Genomic DNA, 19,555 nt, shown 5'->3' with positions numbered 1-19,555 from the left:
ATACAGCTAGAATAATAAAATATTCTCTGACATACACATCCTGATTTTCACCTTATCTTCAGTAATATTACATGTATCAATCAAATCAAGGACACTTTCAGCTGTTCTCTAGATTCATATGGCATAAAATTTAAATGAACATTTAAAATATGTGATTTGAGAGAGAGAGGGGATGTGGAAGATATGGGTGGACAGAGAGGTTGGATGCAGCACACACACACACACACACACACACACACACACACACACACACACACTTAAAGATAAAGCAGCCATGAATCTGAGAGAAAGTAAGGGGGTATACACTGGAGAGTTTGGAGGGAAGAAAGGGAAGGGGCAAATAATTATTTATGTTAGAATCTCAATAAGTAAAAAAAATATGATTAAAAGCAAATACAAAAAGAAAACAGAAACAAATAAACATTAAGCAGTAGTACTTTCTCAGTACTATCTGGTAGGTACATGGGGTTCAGAGGAAGGAAGAGTGATAACCTGTCTTGTACATGGTATAAACTATGCATGCTAGCAAGGATGAACTGTTAGCTCCATCACTAGGTACCTCCTTTCTGAAATTAAGGTTCATCAGAAGGATGAGGCCTGCTTAGTTCATATCTGTTCTCATTAATTTTGTTTGTTCTTGGGTTCTTGTTTATATTCAGGATAAATCAATAGTACAGATTTGAATATTATATTATGAAATAATGATATATAATTTCGTCGCGCTCCCCTGGCACTCAATGCTAAGTTTTTAATATCTGCAATCCAGTTCATCAAGCAAAGTTGCTAGAGAATTCTTCAAGTCAGCAGCTTCTTTGTCCGTGTGTCAAACTTTGTGCAGAAGCTGTAATTCTGAATTTGCACATTTCTTTTGTTGTCAGGAAAAGATAGCAAGTCGTATCTAAATTGTCTCATTTTGTTTCTTCTGCGTGTTCATACAATTTTAGAAATGTACGCATCGTGTGTTTTGTCTGTTATTTTTCTGAGAAATTTGAACAAGAAAAATTAGTTTGCATCAGAAAAGTTAAGACTGTATAGCAAAAAAAATATTTTGAGAAGTATGAGATGAAGTCACATCACATGCAAAATTTCAAATTTTGCTTCATTCTCATAAGATTTTTAAAACTTCCTTTAAACTGGTTTAATTGTTCATGCATTGTTTAGGGAGCCGTGTTGCTGAGACTTCATGGGGACAGCATTGCTGTCATATCTAGAATGCACAATCTCACAGAAGACATCCCGGTCCCCTGACCATTACAATCTTTGCTCCATTGTTTTCCGCCATGATCCCTGAGCATTAGGTACAGGAGTTGTGTTGTAGATGTACTGGTGGGGATGGGAACGCCAGTCAGTTTTTTTCTTTATTTTGACTACTTGTAGCTTTCTATAGTGGTCTCTGTTGCAAAATGAAGCTTCTTCGGTGAGAGGTGAAGCATACGCTTATCTCTGGATATAAGGATTATTATTTATAATGCAGTTGGAAATTATGCTAGTTTAATGTAATGGCAGTAGTCAGTTCTCTTCTAGGATCTATGGCATTACCAGACATAGGTCATTAGCTAGGTCTGCAGACCTGTCATAAATTTCCCCTAGGGGTCTTGACCCATTTATTTCAGATTATTGACATCATTGTCAATATCATGTATAGCTTCCATCTCATGGAGTGGGCCTATTTCCAATAAAAAAAAGTAATTGGTTACTTCCTTATATTTATGTGACCATTGGACCAGTGGACACATCTTACAGACCAGTCATTATGATAACTCACAAAGTTTGTAGTTGGGTGAGGTTGATGATCGCCTTTCTACTGCAGTAGTGAGTAAACACTGCCTTGTCAGGACAGGGTCCATGACTGAAGCTATGTGAGAGGATTTCTGAAAACATGTAAGAAAACTCCAAGTAAACAAGAGACTTGTAACCTTTGTTCCTCCGTAACAAGAATTTATTCACGGAATGTGCTTTCATGCCTCTCACAGGTGCAGCAAATAGGAGTGGGTTTTATGTGGTGGTATTGTGTTCCCCAAAATATTGTGCACCCCAATAAGCTTATCTAGGGTCAAAGAACAGACCAGCCACTAGATACAGAGGCTAGAATATCGTGGCATTCACACCTTTAATCCTAGCATTCCAGAAGCAGAAATCCCTCTGCATCTCTGTCAGTTCAAGGCCACATTGGAAACAGCCAGGCATGGTGACACATGCCTTTAATTCCAAGAAATGAACCTTTAATACCAGGGAGTGAGGGCAGAAAGCAGAAAGGCATATAAGGCGTGAAGACAGAAACTAGCAGCATTTTGGCTGGTTAAGCTTTTAGACTTTTGAGCAGCAGTTCAGCTGAGATCCATTTGGATGAGAACTCAGAAGCTTCCAGTCTGAGGAAACAAGATCAGCTGGGGAATTGTGAAGGTGAGGTAGCTATGGCTTATTCTGTTCCTCTGATCATTCAGCGTTCACCCCAATACCTGGCTCAGGTTTGATTTTATTAATAAGAACTTTAAAGATTCCTGCTACAGGTTTTGCTTCAGATTATCCCTCATCTCCCACATAATATTCAGAATGATGTTTCCAAGCATGATACACATACCATGTGACCTTGCCCTGATGACTGTATACAACTTGAACTCAAGTGAACCTTGCTCACATGACCTTGGTAAACCCTCAGAATGCCCTCAGAATATAAATTGTCTGTTGCCCTGAATAAAATTGGCTCTTGCATGAGACTTTAATCTGCCTCATTTTTAGGCTCCACTCTCCCTGGTTCATGCTGCCAAATTCAGCAGTAACACTACCTACTAGTGGTAAATCTTCCATTTGAGTACAAGATAGATTTATCCTTGTTATATGCCGTAAGTATGGAGTGTCTTCAGCAATAAGGTTTTGTGATAAAGTTGTGAAGGGAAGCCAACATTATTGGAAAAAACATAATGTTTGAGAATCCTTTGGACTGAAACCATCCAAAACATATTGTTCTGCCCATAGATCAGTGTTTCTCTCAACCTTCATCAGAGAAGTGTCCTCTGGAAGAAAAGGGTCATCAACAGAGAGATGCATAACTAGACAACATGCAGGGAGTGGGAGAGTTTGGAGTACTGGCTTTAAAGATGTCTTTATTACATCCCTCCAATCAGGGATCAGGAATCTGTGTATAAGCAGAGGTGGGAAGATTATAAGAGCCAGAGGTGATGGATTATTTTAAGGAAAGAGGAATTTGCAGACACAAATCGGGTTGATGCACATGTGAACTCTGAGACTGTGATAAAATGCACAAGACTTGCAAAAGCATATAAAAGCCAGACAAAATCCAGCAGAAAGGGATGGAAGCAGCCACAAAGACAACTCCCTAGACAAGAAGGTTGTCACAGATAGTATTCTTTGGGAGAGGGAAACTCAGTTTTCCTCAATGGAGTGACAGCGTGTAGTTTAACAGCTCTCCAAGCTGGCCCCCGGCCGAGGTCAGGAGAAGTTGTCCAACACAAATCAGAGCCAATAGGCTATATTTTCAGTTTTGTTGTGTTAACTTCTCTACTCTACAGTAATGCCACTTTTCTCCATTTCTCCTCCCTCCCATTCCTGCTCCCCACTTCCCCTCTGACGCCCCTGCCAGCCCTAATCCACTCCTCCTCCATTTATATTCATAAAGGGGCAGGCCTCTCTGGTATGGGGTTTTGTTGTTTTTCTGTTCTCTCTCTCTGTCTCTCTCTCTCTGCCTATCTCTCTGTTTCTCTCTGTCTCTCTGTCTGTTTCTCTGTCTCTCTCTGTCTCTCTCTGTCTCTCTCTGTCTCTCTCTCTCTCTCTCTCTCTCTCTCTCTCTCTCTCTCTCTCTCTCTCTTTCCCAGAGAAGCATTAAGTCCAGTGAGTAGGGAAGAGGAGAGGAACAGAGAGAATATGTGTGATGAGATAGAATATGATAAAATAGACTGCCCCAAATTCTCAAAGAATAAATACATCTGAGAAAAAAACTCTGGCTTTAAAACCTTAACTCAGATCCATTTATGAAATTAGTCAGTCATTGGTTGTCTGCTAGATCACTCACTATGCCTCATTTGTTATCCAGAAAATAGAAAATGGAAGTAGTAAGATTGATTTCTTTTTCAAAACTATGATCATTTGAAAATTGTAAGTAACAGGCCATTTCCCAAACCAAATGTGGTTGACTACATAGTAGACTCTGTATTCTTCTAGTTTTTGTATTTTTACCTCCAATAAGCCTAATTTTGAAGGGCAAAATTTATTGGTCAAAATTTACTAAATAATATACCTAAGATTTACTAAAATATAAGTACATTAAGTCAGTTCTCTATTTTGTATAAAGATTTTTTAAATGATCATTTTTATGATTTTTATGTTCACCGAAGGCAAATTATATAGATTTCAGAAGTGCTCTTACCCACAATCCCTCATACAAAATACCCCCACTGCCAGTGTGGCTCAGCAGAATGGGTATATTACTTAAGGTCAATAATCTGACATGTATATACCATAATCATCAAAAATCCAAAATTTAATTTAATGTTCATTTTTCTCTGTTTTGTCCATGAGTTTTAAACAATGTGTAATGATAAGTATATGCTAATATTGTGTAACAGAATATTCTCATGGCCTAATATGTCCCACTGTTCAGTATATCTTCACACTCCAACTGCTGAGCACAATATTTATGACTACCAAACTTATCTCATTACTCCTACCTTTTCTAGGTCGTTATACACAAGGAATTCTAGATCATTTAGGCTTTTTATTACTGGTGTGTGTGTGTGTGTGTGTGTGTGTGTGTGTGTGTGTGTGTGTACTATGTGTGAGGGTGTACATGCCATTGTGTACATGTGGATATCAGAGGCCAAATTTGTAGAATAGAATCTCTACTTGCACTTTATTGTGGGTTTTGGGCATGAAATTCTGGTTGTTAGACTTGCATGGTAAGCATCTCTATCTTCTAAAACATCATAACAGCCTTTATTTGTCTGTTTGTTTGTTTCTTTCTTTCTTTCTTTCTTTTTAAAGACTGGCTTCTTCTGTTTAGTAATATGTGCTTAAATTTAGTCTCAGGATTTGGTGGCTCATATTATTGCAGTTAAATAATATGTCATTGCCTGGATCTATTACACTTAACTGCTAATCTGAAGTACCATTTTTGTACCCACGTTTTGGCAGGTGGGATGTAGGTCAAGCTTTTATACTTTGAAGATAACCCATTATTTTACCTTGATGACTTTAATGTCTTTATTTTTATGTTATAAAAATATATATCATAAAATATTTTGTAGCTTAAATATGCATGGAAATTTAATGTAGTAGAAGGTTTAAACTTCTCTGTAATGTTAGAAGTTAACCTGCTTTCTTTTAAATGTTGATGCTTTTAATATTTTTTTTCATACTGCAATAAGCATATATTACAAAATTATGAAGAGTTTAGACATGCATAGAAATTTAATGTACTGGAAAGAGCTCAAAGTTCTGTGTAATATTTGAAGATAACCTGTTATTTTAATTTGATTCTTCTAATTTCTTTATTTTTCAAAGTGAACTAAATATACATCATAAAAATATATAGGTTAGGCATATGGGAATTTAATGTAGTGGAAAGAGTGGAAAGAGTGCAAAGTTCTGTGTAATATGAAAATGGATCAGAATTATGCAGGAATAGAATAATATTTTTTTGTCCTTTAATTTGACCACAGACACAGCAACGTATTTCAATTTCTTACACACATTATGTTATGGGTAATATTCACATATTGTAATCACTAGATAAAAATTCATAATGTGACAATTATCACATTAGAAGACCCACCAGGCAGCGTAAGCTTTGTTTTTTTCAACTTTCAAGTTTGCAGTACTTTTCAAATATTAAACATAAAATGTCTTTATGAACAGCAAAACATCCCTATACATGTGAGCCTGACACTGTGTTTATCTTTTATATTTGGATTCTTAGTCAAATGTTAACGGACCATTGCACATAGACTCTATTGATGTTAGGTCCAGATGGGCTATCACTCATCCTTAGATTAAAGAAAAACAAGCAAGATATTGCATAGTTCTTACATATGTGAACTATGCAACAGTAGAAATGTGTTTTCCTGTATTTAAGACAAAACATCCTCACATCACTTGTTGGCCTTGAATCTTATGTTGTGGTCTGAGCTCTTAGAGATTTTTACTGCTGTTTAGTTTGGGCATGTCTAGCATTTTCAAGTAAATGAGATAGCAACTATTACCTTTTTAATGATCAGTGAAATTAGTATTACCTATTTCTTTAGGTTTATAGAACAGTGGTAGAGGTTAGGGAAGCCCTTGGAACTTAAAAATGTAAGTACAGATGGACCAGTGATTGATTGATAGGTGGACAGACAGACAGTCTAAAAATGTGACCATATGACCTGCTACACGTTTCACTCAGATTTTGCTATCTCACATATATTTTGCTATAGTCTCAAAGAGTAAATGAAGGTCATCTTTAGCCAGTTGCTAGAATTTGAGAATTTTCAATTTCATCTTCTCACGTCACACAATAGAATTCCCTATATTTCCCAAACAAGTTTTGACTAAGATTACATTAGAGTAATTGTCTAATCAGTGGCTTTTACTGAATATGTTTTTTTCAATCACAATTGCTTCATGTATTTTATAACATCTAATAAATTTCAACAACATATTTTTTTGGAGGATACAATCTCTATTAAAAGCATGCACAGCTACTGGGAGGAGGCCATGATGCTGGGCACACTGTCAACGTTGATCTCCATGATGTTCTTGGGCTTAACACTCTCCTCCTGGCTACAGATGAAGATCTGCCCTACTCATCTGCACTCCAGATGTACATGCTCAATCCATACTCTTAGCTGGTGGCCAGTCAGATATCCAAGCATCTCAGCAAGCAGCTGAGATGTGCTGGTATATGATGCCTACAACATGGTAGATAAATTTTCTTCTTCAAAGCCAGTTATGCCTCCCAAGAAGTCAATGTTTCCATTCAGGGCCTGCCAGAGGACTTGAAAGTGGTAGGTCTACAGCAGGTCCCCAAGATACAAGATCTGTCACATGGGCTGTTCTTCTTGGTGTCCCTGGTCGATCAAACATTTGCACAGGTTCGAGAGGGCTTTCAGGAAGGTCTGGGAAGTGACTGTGGTCTGAAAGAAGGCTGGGTTGAACAGGTCCAATTTCAGGACAGCCAGGTTGACCTCCAGATCATAGGCATTCTCCTTGGCCCGTGTCTCCACATACCCCAGGTAGCCAAGTTCTCATGATTGTGCTTTTCTATATCCTTGGACAACTTGCCCACATTTACTTTCATCTACTCAACATCGCTTCCACAGCCCCAGCTGCACTTGAATAACAGGCCTGGAAAAAAAGTAGCATGGATGCAGTTTTTATCTGATTATACTTTTATTCACAGTTTTCAATGGGTTCATGACTTTCCATCAATCAATGCATGATTCTCTCCAGAATCTCATCTATCATATACACATTGCCAAAACACTTTAAGTATAGTTTTTGTATATTTTTTTCTGTTCCGCTATCATTTCAAATTCAGATATTTTTGAAAAATACTACATCTTGATAATTACTCACTTGTAAATGAAGCTAACTTTCCAAAAGTTAGTTTTATTTGACATTTTCTATGCAAACTTAAAATAAGTATGCTAAGTATACTATAAATCAAGACTTTTATTTTTCTTTAATTTAGAAGCCAAATTTACTACATCATTTTCAACAATTAAAAACATGAAAGTAGTTTACAAGATTACAATAACAATAATGCATGTGGAATTTTCTTATATGTAGGGTTACATTGACAATCCAGTCTTTAGATATTCTCTAATTCATTTCTGTTAAGAATCACAAATGAGCCAGGCATGGTGGCACATGCCTTTAATCCCAGCACTCGGGAGGCAGAGCCAGGCAGATTTCTGTGAGTTTGAGGCCAGCCTGGGCTACAGAGTGAGTTTTAGGAAAGGCGCAAAGCTACACAGAGAAACCCTATCTCGAAAAACAAACAAACACACAAAAAATCACAAATGAATCATTATGTCCTGCTTTCAATGGTGTTTTCCTGTATTGTCTTTGTTGTAGTACAGTGAACATTTTTTTAATGTTTCCAGCAGAAAAATAGGAGATAATTCATTCATGTTAATTGACATTATATCCAGACATTAAAAATTATTTAAAAATAATTTCATGCACATGTGCACACACATATATGTATATGAATACACACACACACACACACACACATATATATATATATATATATATATATATATATATATATATATACACATAAACTGATGTTTGGTAATACAGCTTTTGCTTACTCACTGAGTATGGGGGAGGTTGAGGCAAGAGGATGGAGCATTTGAGGCTGTGATAGCCTATGAAATAAGAACATATCTCGAAAAGGAAACAAAATAGTAAATTGTGTATTATTCATTGCTGTTATTAAGATTCATTCATAATTATATTATCATAATATATAATACTTAACATTTACTATGGCATTTATATAAGTAAATATTATTAACATTTACTTATAATTATGTTATTTACTTCCTCCATCTAAAACAAAGTCTTAACTTTCAAAAAGTTTTAACTTATAATGATGTTTCTTTTCTCTTATGGTTCTCTTCAGAAGTAAAAAGTTTATTTATCCTTAACAATCAAGTCTAATTGTTTACTCTAAATGAAATGTAATATACTGGTATTTCATTGATTTCCCATTAGGCCTTTTACATACGTTTTATAGTACATATTTTGATAATGTCTTATACGTTTATACTTTTTATCCATAACATGCTAATCATTATCAAAAAGTGTTCTGTAGGGACGAGTAAAATCTGATTAATTTATTCAATGACAAGTAAAACCTCCATTCCTCTGCCTTGTTAGTATTCTTTTCTTCAGAAAAATACAAAACTTTTTGTGACACTAAATTCAACAAAAAAACTTTGAAACTATTTTTATTTAATTATATGAAGAAGATATCAAATATTTAGCCATTTTCACATGTGTCTGAAGTAGTCTTTCATCAATATTCTATCTAATGAAAGGATCTTTTCCTCTATCATAGATTGGTCAACAATTATTAAGATAGAGTGATAAAAAGAAAATTAAATGGATAATATACTTCATAGTATTGCTAATGTAGTTTTCTTAAAAACTTGTATAATAATAGAACAAATTAAATTATTACCAGGGCATGGTGGTTCATTCTTATAGCCCTAGTACTCAAGAGACTAAGGAAGAAGACACATTTCTATGTGTCGAGGTTAGTATGGGTTTCTTTATAGACCTTGTTTCAAAAATTTATTAATTAGATTCTTTAAATAATTGTTCCATAAGATATTATTTTCTTGAAAAGAAGATTTATTCTTATTTAACAGTTGCAGCTACTTTCTTGTCGAAGGTTAGGTCACATATGTATAAAGTCTGGCATTTCTTTTCATGCTGAAATTTCTGAAGAGGTGCTTGCTAGATTCCAATGAGTGATGCATTATTGAGATGTAACAGAAGCTCTCCAAGGACAAGTAAAAATGAAATGCTACAGATTGTAGTTGTAATGGATACATCTGTAACTATTTATTAATATGATGAAACTCAGCATTTTCATCTTAAAATCCGACCGACTGAACACACAGAACTTCCCAGAAGGCTTCAGTTCAATTACCTGAAATGGTTTGTCAATGTAAATGTAATAAAATGTTGTTGATTAGATTGTAAGGTTTTCTAACTACAGGGTGCTACCTAATGTGAATTAACACTTGTAGTCATCTTGTGCTCTTGGTTTCAAAAAGAAATTTTCAGTTGGTGATAGAGCTGCATGGTAAAGCATCTATTCAGACAGACTCAAGCTAGATTCCAAGAGGTGGAAAACAGTGTTTGGATTTTACTCACCCAACTTTTATAATATAGTTTTCTAAACATAAGCATGAAAGGCTATAATTTTTCCGAGGTTCAACTATGTTATCCATAGAATAAAGTATATTGAATATATTAATTCGCTAATTTAACATTTATTATTAGAAAATACAGCTTTATATATATATATATGTGTATATATACATATATTGATTTACATGTTCACTTACATAATGTAATACAATTAAATAAGCTAAATATTTTATAGTATTGATTTGGCCATTTCTGGAACTTATTTCCACTAAAATATAACATCCTGATTATTAATGTTGATTTTTTTGTCTTGTAACTTTGCTGAATTCTTTCATCAGCTCCAAGAGTTCACTTATTAGTTTTATCCTTTATTAGTTCTATCTATCTATCTATTCATCTATCTGTCTTCATGTCATTCTGAAACAGTGACAATTTGAATTTTACGTTTCCAATATGAAGTCCATTTATTCCTTTCTCTGGTCTGATGGCTCTGTCCAGGACCACTAATAGGGAACCAAACAGAAATAAGAAAATTATCATCTTTGTTTTTTAACAGATAATCATTTCTATTACTTCTCTATTCCTATGGCACCTTATAGAAAAAGATACCTTATAGAAGAAAGAATTTACTTGGCAGCATACAGTTTCAACGGTTTAAAGTCTACAACCATTATGACAGGAAGCATGGCAGCTGACAGGCAGTCATGGCCCTGAAGCATTAGCTGAGAGTTTACATCATAATTCACAATCACTAGGTAGAGAGTGTTAACTATGAATCACATGAGATTCTGAAACTTCAGTGCCCACTCAAAAGTGACATAACAGTTCCAACAAGGCCACACTTCTTAATCCTTTCTAAACAGTTCCATCAACTAGGAATCAAACATTCAAATATGGGGCCTTTCTCATTCAACTTACTAGAATCATAATGAGAATACTTATTAATTTCCCTCTTACAATAAGAAATTTAAGGTTTTATTTTAACCATAGCCTTTGTGGTGTTGAAGGACTTTGTGTCTATAATACATCTTTTCACGGTTGTTATCAATAAAGAATGTGGATTTTATCAGATACCTTTTCTGAAGTTTATGGAGATAAAATTAAGTCTTTGTCTTTCAATGTATTGATATTATTTATAAAATTTATGGATTTGTCTTTGGGATTTATACCATTGGTCATGGTACATAATGTTTTTAACGTACTGTTGGATTTGGTTTGTTAATACATTATTGACAAGTTTTTCTATTTGTATTCATCAGGGATATTGTACTACAGATTTCTTATTGTTTGTTCTGGTAGCTTTTGTTACCTTGACACAGGTACAATCATGTGGGAAGAAGAACATACACTAAGAAAATACTTCTATCAGAATTACTTAATTGATAATTGATGTGGGAAGGAAGACCCAGCCCACGCGGAGTGATGCTACCCATAGTAAGAGACATTGGATGGTGTGGGAGGGCAGGTTGAGCAAGTCATTGAGAGCAAGGTAGATTAGTAGGATTCATCCATAGCATCTGCTCAGTTTCTTCCTTGAATTCTTTCCTTGGTTACCCTCCATAATGATTTATAACTTGTGAGATATAATAAATTCTTTCTTCCCTCAAAACTTTTGGTTATGGTCTTTAAGATGGCAATAAAAACCAAACTAAGACATTATTATGTTCTTTTTGCAGTGTTGGTATTACAAAACCATGGCCTCACAGAACGTTCAAAAGAATTCCTCATATATATATATATATATATATATATATATATATATATATACAAAATAATATTACTTACTTTTTAAAATGTTTGGTAGAATAGAGTACTGAAGTCATCTAGTATTGACATTTCTAATGAATATCCAAATTATGATGGATTCTGTCATGTTACTCATTATTACCTTTAAAGTGTTATACTCTTTCATTATCCATCTTGAAAAGGTAGCCAATATTTGTTCACATTTCTCTAGATTAAATACCAATGGCATGTCTCACAGAACTATAAAAGAATTCTAGAATTTATGTAATAAAAAGAACACAAAGAAATAACCCACCAAATTAATTATTGCCACAAAAGACAGAAGGAAATATTGTCTAAGCAGATGTAAATATGCACTGAAAAATTTACTAACTTATTTATATTATTTATTTTCCATATAGTCAGTAAAATGTGTCAATGCCCATGTGAGTCCTAGGGCTGGAACTCAGGCTCTCAAGCACCTACATCCATGTTGCTTCAGCTACAGCCAACATTATTTCAGTAAATGTACTGAGATCACACATTGAAGGTGGACCCTCTTGTGAGCCCTATTTCTCCCTTTTTTCTTTTCTTTTCAAAGGTGGATCTCATATTGTCTCTGAATTCATTGCAACTCATTATTAAATCAATTAGGATAGTGACAATACTCATACCACTTTCTCACATGTGAGGGGCTGAAACCAGCATATGCCATCTCGCTTAGCTAATATTGAAACTTTATAGTCAAAAAACATAGTGCTGTTTTTATGTAAAACATAGTATAAAATCGGGAACATAAAACTAGAAGTAGTCCAACACTTTTACAGCCAATATATTTGCAATATAAGTGCTGAGATCGCACATTGAATAATGACAACATTTTCAATAAATGGTATAGAAAACAGTGTATACCAATATGCAGAGGAATAGACCTACATTCCTACCTCTCTCAAAACTTGAAATCAACTAGAATAAATCATAAAACTGTTTTGGGTCATTGGAATGGACAGGCATTCTTTGGTAAACTTTACAAAAAATGAAAAGCAACAAACAATCAAAAATGAAAAGCCATATGAAACAAAAGCAAAAATAGAAAAATGTCACCGAGTAAGCAAATTGTCTCTTCATTAAAAAGGCAACAGTCTCCAAAAAGCCAGCTCATGCCCTACGGACAGGTCCCGGACCCACTGCCTGGGGGCCTCCCAAACAGTTCAAGCTAATTGAATGTCTCACTTATCCAGAGGGCCTGATTGAGTTCCATGGGGGCTTCTCAGCCATTGATTCATAGTTCATGTGTTTCCACTAGTTTGGCTATTTGTCCCTGTGCTTTTTCCAATCATGGTCTCAACATCTCTTGCTCAAGCAATCCCTCCTCTCTCTCACCAATTGGACTCCCTGAGCTCCAACAGCTCAGCCTGGTGAAGGGAGGAAGGAACTGGGCCTCCCCTGCTGAGCTGAATCCCCTGGGGAGTGCTTGCCCTGGAGGAGATGGGTATGGTGGGTGGATTGGGGGGAGGGCGGGTGGGGGGTAACAGGATAAGAGAGGACAGAGGAATCCGTGGCTGATATGTAAAATTAAATTAATTATAATTTTTTTAAAAGGTAACAGTCAACACAGTAAAGAAAAAAACATACAGAACCAGAAAAAATATCTGAAAACCCAGCTCAGACAAAGGGCTGATATCAGGAATATAAAAGAAACTCAAACAACCCAAGAGAAAAATAATGCATTTTAAAAAATGAGCAATGAATATAAATAGGGAACTCTCGATAAATACAAAAGGCTAATGTGAAAATATTCACTATCACTAATTATAGCAATCATGTTTCTCAAATTGCAAAAGATTCTGTTGAGAAATTTTACTGTAAAAAGGACAAGAGAAGTGTTGGAGAGATGGCTTAATGATTAAGAACACTGGCTACTTTTCCAGAGGACCAGGTTTGGTTCTAAGCCTGTACAGATGACTCAAAAATCATCTGTAACTTCCATTACAGGGGATGTGATGGTTTCCTTTGACCTCTGTGGGTGTTCACGTAATGCATACACATACATGTAGACAAAACATTTACTCATAAAACAGATCAATCTAAAAAGGGCCACGAAAATGTTAGAATAACTCACACTGTTGTGGGTATGTAAAATATTGTCACTATTATGGAAAACAATATGTATTTTCTTTCAAAATTAGGAATTAAATTGAAGTATGATTGAGTCATCTGGATATTAGGTATATAGTTAAAGGAAACCATGCTATTATATTGAAAAGATATCAGCACACTGATTTTTATTGCCAACACTAGTCAGGACAGGCAGTGTCTACCAACAGGCATAAAGATAAAAGTGGTGTGATATATATATTGAAATCGTATTCGGTCACTAAATGTCTAGAATCTTGACATTTGTAACATATGAGTGGAACTTGAGATAATTGTAACATGAACTATGCAGACACAGAAATATTACTGTATGATATTCACATGTGAAATAGAAAGTTGATAACTCTAGCTCTTGAGTGTGCAATAATAGGAGGCAGAGGCTGAGGAAACTACGAGACAAAGGGAGAGGGATTGTGATCTAAAGCACTATTCAGGAGTAAGAAAAGAGACATAGTTTAATTCTCTATTGCACATTGAAATGTCCACTTAATGATACTCTATGTCTTATTTCCAGAAGAAAAGAAAAAAAAAACTGGAAGAAAGAATTTTGGTTATTCTGACAACAAATAAATGTTTATCATAATAGATGTCCTTACTCTGATTTAAATATTATATAATATATAAACTAAAGAAAACATTATTATATACTATTCTTTAAGTATGTACAGTTTTCTTATCTGTCAATTACAAAATTTAGTAACTGTCATTTTCTACTTATGTATAATCAATACTAAATTACATCTCAATTAGAACTGATAATTAGTAAATTCCATCCTCATTTATGATCTTCCTAACAGTTCTTCATGGCCTTAATACAGAGGAAAGTTATCTTGGTAAAACTATGCATTTATTAGAATTTTCACAAACATCTAGAAAATAGAATAAGGTCACCTAAACTTTGACAGTCTATACCTTATTATCTCATAAGTGACCTTTCTGTGAACAAAAAGTAATGCTTGAATGTTGTACTAATCTCTTGGCTTTCAAATGTGCATAATTGCAGCCCAGAACTAAAACTTACTCCTTCCTATTGCAAGCAAAAGATGGCCTTTCTTCAAGAGACTTAAGGATCTGCCTACCACTACCCACAGTTTTTTGTTTTTTTTTTTTTTTTTTTTTTTTTTTTTTTTTTTTTTTTTTTTTTTTTTTTTTTTTTTTTTTTTTTTTTGTGTGTGTGTGTGTGCTGCATCCAACTTCTCTGTCCACCCATATCTTCCCCATCCTTCTTCAAGGTCTATCCTGTTGAGTCTCCTTGACACTCCACACACCCTGTCCAACCTGCTATATCTAGCTCAGACCCACCACTCAGTAATGCAGTCCTAGTTTGACTGCCCTTGCCTGAGCTGCTACCAATCTCTAGGACCTTCTCTACTATCACACATGCCCCTCTGATGCCAAATCCAATCTTCCCATGCACCTGAATCTACTCTGTGTGCTGAGCTCAGAACATGGGGCGCACTTTGTAACCTGTGCAGCACCATCCCTCTACCAAACTTAAGTACACCCAAGCCATTTTCAACTTCTAGTCCCAACCTGATTACTCATTCTCTCTTCTTCCTCAACATGCTTTTTCTATATAAGACTTAGGGAACTAGCAAAAGAATTCCATGTGTCCAAATGTCATCACAAATACATAAACGATCTAGAAGATCAAGCCAGTATCTTCTCTCCAAAACATACTAAACCTGTAGAAATGTTTGCCAATGAAAATCACCTAGATGAACTCCAGAAAATAGAATTTAAAGAGTCATAAGTTTTATCAAGTGACTCAACGAGTTTTAAGAAGACACAAAGAAGTAGCTCTCAATGAAATTAATGAGAAATAACCTAAGGAGAATAGACACCCAAGTGATGCCCAAGAAAGCACACAATAAGACAAGTAGAAATGATCAAGACAATGCAGGACTTGAGAATGGAATTCAATAATGGAATAGAAACATTGAAGAGAACTCAACTAAAGTGAAGAAGGAATTGAAAGGAAAGCCCTATAACTCATCTAGAAAGTGTAAAGGCAAACCTTACAAGTATAATGAACCAAACAGAAGACAGAGGATCAGGACTCAAAGATAAAGTAGAGAATCTAAACCAAATAAATAAGGAATATAAAAATTAAAAGAAACACAGGAAATGAACATTGAGGGAATGTGGGGCATCATGAAAAAAAAAAAAACCTTCAAATTATAGGCACAGATGAGGGTGAAGAATCCCAAGGCAATTTTATAGACCAGATCTTCAACAAGATCATAGAAGAAAACTTCTCCAAATTAAGAAAAGACATACACAAACAGCTACAAATGTCAGACAGAATACCAAGTAGACACCATAAAGAAAATGCCTACATCTTATCACAGTTAATACTGATTTTACATAACAAAGAGAGTATATTGAAATTTACAGGTCAAAAACAACCAAGTCACATATAAGGGAAAACTCACTAGAAGAACATTTGATTTCATAATGTGAATTTTGAAAGTTGGAACTACACTCCAAATCCTAAAAGACTATGTCAACTAACCTGTACTAATATACCCAGCAAAATTATCAGTCATATTTGAAGGGGAAAGAACAATTTTCCATGATATAAACAGCTTAAAAATGATAACCAAGAAACCATATAAATAAAATAGTAACTTGATATTTTAGGTTGTAGAAAGGAAGAAGTATAGCAAAAGAATACAGAAAAAAATATAAATCCTTAATTTTTAAAACACAAAGTACCACAGAGACCAGAAGGACAATATCAAAAACACAAGGACCACAACACATCTATTTCAGTAGTAACTTTTAATATCAATAGCCTCAATTCTCCAATCAATAGACACTGGCTGATGAAACAGATCAGGAATTAAAATCCATGTCTCTGTTGACTACAAGAAACACATCTTAGTTAAAAAGATAAGTATTGATTTGTATGACAGAATTGATAAAATTACTCCAACCAAATGGAACCTGGAAGTCAGCAGGCATCATTGTCCTAATATTTGACAAAATAGACTTCAACCTGAAAAGAGAATAGGTAGTTAACCAAGAAGACATTACTACCTTAAGCCTATGTGCGCCAAACTCTGAGACACACAATTTCATAAAACAAAACAAAACAATAAAACTTATTCCTAAATTTGGAGAAACAGTATAACATCATTTCATTAAAAGAATGTGATATCTATATCCCATTTAATCCAATGGATACTTCATCTGGACAAAAAAATAAACAGAGGAACATCAGAATTAATTGGCATCACACATCAAATGGATTCAACAGATGTCTACAAAATATCCCACCCAACACCAAAGAACACATACTCTATTTAACATTGTATATAAGCTTTTATAAAAAAAAAATAGACCATATCCTGGGAAATAAAAACAATTTTTTACAATCTTAAAATATGAAGTAACTGCTTCTATCCTATCTTACAACAATACAATAAAACTTACAATTTGCCACAAAACATTTCTAGTAAAAATACAAACTTACTAGAATTTTTAATCTACCACCGATTTCATCTCCAGAAATTATGCTCATCTTTCTGAAGTGCCTCTACAAAGGGACCTTCCATTCTCTAAGTTTTTATATATATCTTACACTATTATGACATTTGGCACATCTTATCTGAATGACACTTTCCCTCACCTGTGTACTGCTATGTTCCCACAAAAGTTCTAATGATAATGGATCAGGAGCCCGCCCATGTGGATGTTGGCTGTTAGAGAAAACCCTAAGAGGTCAGCCTCAGTGAAGTAAAATTAAGCCACTCTTTCAGGGCATGTGAAAATTTCAGTCACTTCCTCTTCTTTTTTTCTTCTGGACCACCATGGATTGAGCAGTTTTATTTTTTTCATGAGCACCATACCTCAGTGTTCTGTTTTTCCAGTAGTCTAAAAATAATGAACCCAATGAACTATGTGTGGAATACCTGAAACCAAAAACCCAAATAAAATTGTCCACAATTTAAATTTATTCTCTTTAGTAATTGTCTCACAGCAATTGCGGTTTGGGTAGTGTATTTATCTTTAGAGATTAATGAAAGCATAGGCACCAAACACAAAAATTTGTGCTGGTAATCAAATTTTGAAAATCTCAAAATTTTGTTTAATCTCAGTAAAATCTTCTAATTGGCTTTAGTATCTAAACATAGAAATTAAAATCTCAGAGTCTAAGCATTCCTGAAAGAGCCTGATAATATCATTCATATATAGTCATGAGCTGGTATGTCCCGTCAGTGCTCTAAATTGAATAAACAACATCCATATCAGCATCTGCTTACCAATTTAAATAGAGTAAGAATATGTGGTGTTTTATTGATACATTGATACATATATTTAACTGTGACAACTGACTTTTCCTGTAGTTTTTTTTTTTTCTCTCTCTCTTAAACTCTTTACTCTTTGGGGAGCCTACCACTAAGCTTCCAAATTATCAAACAGATTTATTCTTTCTTATGAATGCCCAGCCTTAGCTTGGCTTCTTTCTAGCCAGCTTTTCTTAATTTAAATTATCCCATCCACCTTGCGCCTTTGTGCTTTTATCTTTCTCTGTTCTATATACCTTTCTTTACTTCTTACTACATGGCTTGTTGTGTAGCTGGGTAGCTGGCCACTGATGTTCTCCTCTCCTTCTCTATTTCTCACTCCTTAAACTTCTCTGCCCACAATTCTCCTCCTATTTATTCTCTCTGCCTTGCAGCCCTGCCTATCCTTCATCCTTCCTTGCTTATGGCTCTTCAGCTCTTTATTAGACCAGTCAGGTGTTGTAGACAGGCAAAGTAACACAGCTTCATAGAGTTAAACAATTGTAACATAAAAGAATGCAAGACATCTTTGCATCATTAAACAAATGTTCCACAGCATACAGAAATATAACACATCTTCAACTAATATTCCACAACATGCTACAACGTAAAAAAATATTTATATTCCTTATCATTATTAGAGTTACCCCTGACGAATTTCTATAAAGTGACCCATTTGCACTAAGTACCTATGGTTTGCCAGATTAGTTAAATATGAAAATTAGTGAAACCATTTATTCAGAAGATCAGAAAAATATCATAATCAAAAAGAATAAAGGTTGCTATTAGTTTGCATTCTTCTATTTAGCCCAAGAGATCAATATACACCTCAAACTAGGCATTTGAGTGTCAGCAGGGAGAAAACAAAAGAGCCCATGTAAATTGTCAAGAAGAAAGACAGAGGGAACATTAGATTTTCTTGCAGAGGAATCTTACAGCATGAGGATCATTAGGAAAATATAAGTATGCCACTCCTTTGACTTACTTTGGCACCCCAGTGGAAGACATCCAATTATATAAAGAAATATGTAAATATCACATAAATATGTACATTTATCACATAGGTATTTAAGATTACATTATATATTATAGTTTAAATTGTTATGAAAGGATTCTGGAAGATAATAAACAACAATCTATTTTTGGCAATGCATTCATACTTTGAGGTTTTCAAAAATTCTCTAATAATGTGTTCTAAGCTTATACATGTGTGAATGTATGTAATAGAAAATATATTTTTATATATATAAAACTTTTAATATATATTAGTTAGTGAGTTACTTTAGTTAGTTGTTAGTTAGTTAGCAAATTACTGGTTTGTTAAAAAAAATATGAATTAGTAACTGACTTTAAAATTTTGAACTCTATTCTTTTTATCCCACTCCGCCGAAATCTTATTTTTATTTTGTGATCATTGATGCTTATTGTTTGTGTTTTTGAGACAGAGTTTCACTTTGTAGCCAAAGCTTCTGAAACTTTGACTGAGGATATCCATA

The 19,555-nt window shown here is 34.5% G+C and overlaps 1 pseudogene; it reads right to left on the bottom strand.

The window, feature by feature from the left end:
• Nucleotides 1–6,692: 6,692 nt before the first annotated feature.
• On the bottom strand, nt 6,693–7,291 carry LOC114699019 (annotated as a pseudogene).
• Between the last annotated feature and the right edge of the window lie 12,264 nt (nt 7,292–19,555).

The sequence above is a fragment of the Peromyscus leucopus genome, chromosome 18 (genome assembly GCF_004664715.2).
Source record: "Peromyscus leucopus breed LL Stock chromosome 18, UCI_PerLeu_2.1, whole genome shotgun sequence".
NCBI classification, from domain to species: Eukaryota; Metazoa; Chordata; class Mammalia; order Rodentia; family Cricetidae; genus Peromyscus; species Peromyscus leucopus.
The sequence above is the reverse complement of the archived record's forward strand: the minus strand, read 5'-3'. Positions and strand labels throughout refer to the sequence as shown.